Source organism: Mus caroli, chromosome 6 (assembly GCF_900094665.2).
Source record: "Mus caroli chromosome 6, CAROLI_EIJ_v1.1, whole genome shotgun sequence".
In the NCBI taxonomy this organism is placed as follows: domain Eukaryota; kingdom Metazoa; phylum Chordata; class Mammalia; order Rodentia; family Muridae; genus Mus; species Mus caroli.
Genome location: NC_034575.1, coordinates 89,934,311 through 89,937,404, shown reverse-complemented (window position 1 = coordinate 89,937,404; position 3,094 = coordinate 89,934,311). Strand labels below are relative to the sequence as shown.

At 41.8% G+C, this 3,094-nt stretch overlaps 1 protein-coding gene across 1 annotated transcript in view; it reads left to right on the top strand.

Moving 5' to 3' along the window:
* Positions 1-3,094, top strand: part of Magi1 (membrane associated guanylate kinase, WW and PDZ domain containing 1) — a 631,196-nt gene that overhangs the window by 414,198 nt on the left and 213,904 nt on the right. The gene's annotated exons all lie outside the window — the stretch shown is intronic.

Sequence of the window (3,094 nt, the reverse complement as noted above, 5' to 3'; positions counted from 1 at the left end):
TCTTTATTCAGTCTCAGGGCCTATGTGACAGTGCCACCCATGTTCAGGTTGGCCTGCCCTTCCCAGTTCAACCTCTCTGTAAACTCACTCGTAAAGATAGGCCCAGAGGTGTCCTTCCTAGGTCACTGAGGTCCAGCCAAGTTGNCGATAGTGATTAACCTTCTCGGTAATGGGAGGGACATGGACTTTCTATCACTGGTTAGGTCTAAGTTTGAATCTAGACATCCATGGGCCTTTGATTTCCCACTTTAGATAACAGTGGTATAAGAATTAGTGTAAGACACCAATGGATAATACCATGCATCTGGTAATGGCACTTTAAACTAACGTAGCTTCTGCTTCCAGGGCCATAGCAACTCAGGCCTCTCAGTCCCTTCTCCACATTTCTCAGGTAGCCACTTATCACCTTATGACTTTTTAAAGTAGACATCAGTCTTCCACTAGAGAGGACAGCAGTGACTTGATGGTTGTCCAACACAGTAGGCAATGGACTTGCTCTTGGAACACTGGCCTTTTTCCTGTCCCTTGAGTACCCTTTTCCTTTGAGGGCAGATTTGGTGGGACACTACTATAAAATATTGAGGATGGTTCCTAGAATACAGTAAATGCCCAGTATTGTAATCTGGTCTATTCTGCCTTATTATCCCCGACCCCCTTCACCCCACTTTACCCTCCGCCCCCACATGCACCAGTGCTGGGAACTGGATCCCATGTCAAATTCCTTCTATTCACAGTGAATAATATTCCACTCATAGATATGTGATACTTCATCTACTTAGCACATTTGGTTTCTTTTTTTCTACATCAATATTTAAAGGAAGCCTAAATGTATACTTCACTTTATATTTTACAAACTTTGAGAGTCTTACTAGTCATCTTTGTGGAACTGTTCCATGTACACCATGATTTTAAGTGTGGAAAATGATTTAATATTCTTGCCTCTGCGTTGTAAATGGTAATAGCACCTACCTGTCATCATGGGACATCCAAAGCTGTTCCTATACATTGTCCCAATACCTCTGGGTGGAGTTACAATCATTGCCCCTCTGTCAAATTTATAAGAACTAACACCTGCAAATTACAATTGCTCTCCACAGATAATCACAATATGGAATTTGACCTGAAGTAACCTTTGCAATTTTCATTAAAGGATCATTCACCTTAAATTTAACCTATGTTACATCTTGTCAGTGCCTCCCCTCTTCCTTTTCCTTGGGGTGGAATAGGCACTTCTGGAAACTCTCATGGTTTACTTGCCTAGATAAAGAGGAGTATCTCTGTGTTGCCAGTGGCTGAGGAGGTAGTCACCAGGAGTTGCCTCTGATACAGTGCTGTGAACAGAGTGAATTTCAGAACCTTAGCAAAGGGTCTGGACCTTTNCTTACTGAGAGGTGGAGGTTTGTCTTCATTCTCTGCAAAGCGAGATGACTGCTACTTGTTGTGAGAGCATAGACGTTCTAATTTTTAGTGCACCCCATTAATGGTGCATATTTAGTCTCTTCTGTCCATTTTATCTTGAGCTTTGTGTATTGAGAAGTCAGGTAACTCTGATATAAAGTTGATAACATGGGCTCACCCAGCTCTTACAGGTTCTTAAGGCTCTGTGACTAGAACAGCATTGAAGTTCTCCTTCATATATGCAGCGCTCTTTACACCCTCTTGACCTGAGTACTTGAAACCTGCTATGCAGGTTTGTAACAGGAGATGTTGGGAATTGGGGAGAGCTGGACCACATCAACAGGAATGGTTACTCGTCCTATGTCTCTTCATTGCTGGTTTGTATCATGGTCCCATGATGGCCACCTCTTCTCAATTTCAAAGAGAAGCTGGAAATTTGATCCTCTACCCCCCTCCCCTGATTTATCCTGTTTTGAACTTTTTAACTGGCCTCTAAACCTGAACTAGATATATAGAATATAGGTCTTTCACCATCCTTTAAAAAAGATTGATTTTTTATTTTATATGTCTGAGTGTTTACCATATATAACTTCAAGTTTGTGCTTACTAACAAGGAGGCCAGAAGAACCGGGTGTCAGATCCCCTGGAACTGAACTTATAGGTGGTTGTGATCCACCTTGTGGTGCTAGGAACTAAACCCTGCTCCCCTTGGCAAGAGCAATAGGCACTCTTAACCCCCTGAGCCATAGCTCCAGTCCTAGAGCCTACCAGCTAATCAGTAAGGGTGTGAAATACTTCACAGTATTTAAGCACATTCACATAATTGCACAACCAACCTTCAGTCAGATCTCCTGGCAAATCTAAACTTTTGTTCCCAACCAACAACTTATCCTTTCCCTCCCCCAAGTGACTGGACTGACATTGTCATTTGTCTTTATTAATTTGGTTACNGTGGTGATCCAATCACAGTGAGTTTATAGGGTATTTGCCTTTCTGTGTTGCTTTCCCCCACTCAGTTGATTGTCCTTTGGCTTATTCAGGTAGCATATGTTAGTGTATCCACCTTGATGCTGCATTTGAAATGTCCAAACCAGCTGTTGTTTGTAATCAGTNGATAACACTTTGCTTAACAGTTGGCTTTTTGTTGTTTTTGTTTGCTTGGTTGCTTGTTTACTTTGACACAGAGTCTCATGTGGCAGCCCCAGGTAGCCTGGAACTCACTGTATAGACTAGGATGACCTCAAACTCACCAAAATCTGCCTGCCTCTACCTCCCAAGTGCTGGGATTAAAGCTTGCATGATCACACCTAGTTAGATTTAGAAAACAATTTAAAGCATTATATAATCTTACCAAAACATGAGTTCCACCAACTGGATTTTGCATTGGCCCNTGTGGATAATAAAAGTAAACATGGGAATTATTTAACTCATTACTGAAGGTTGTTAGAAATTAGAGAGGATCAATTACCTTGTGTAGTTACACTGAAAGAGCTAAACTCCTTATACTTTATATAATACAAATTTATGGAACATAATAAGGTTTGTGCTTTTGTGCCTTGTACCCATCTCTCTCTCTCTCTCTCTCTCTCTCTCTCTCTCTCTCTCTCTCTCTTTCTCTCTCTCTCTCTCTCTGTGTGTGTGTGTCTGTGTGTGTGTGTGTGTTTAGACTCTGCCCGCCTCTACTCTCAAGGGATGG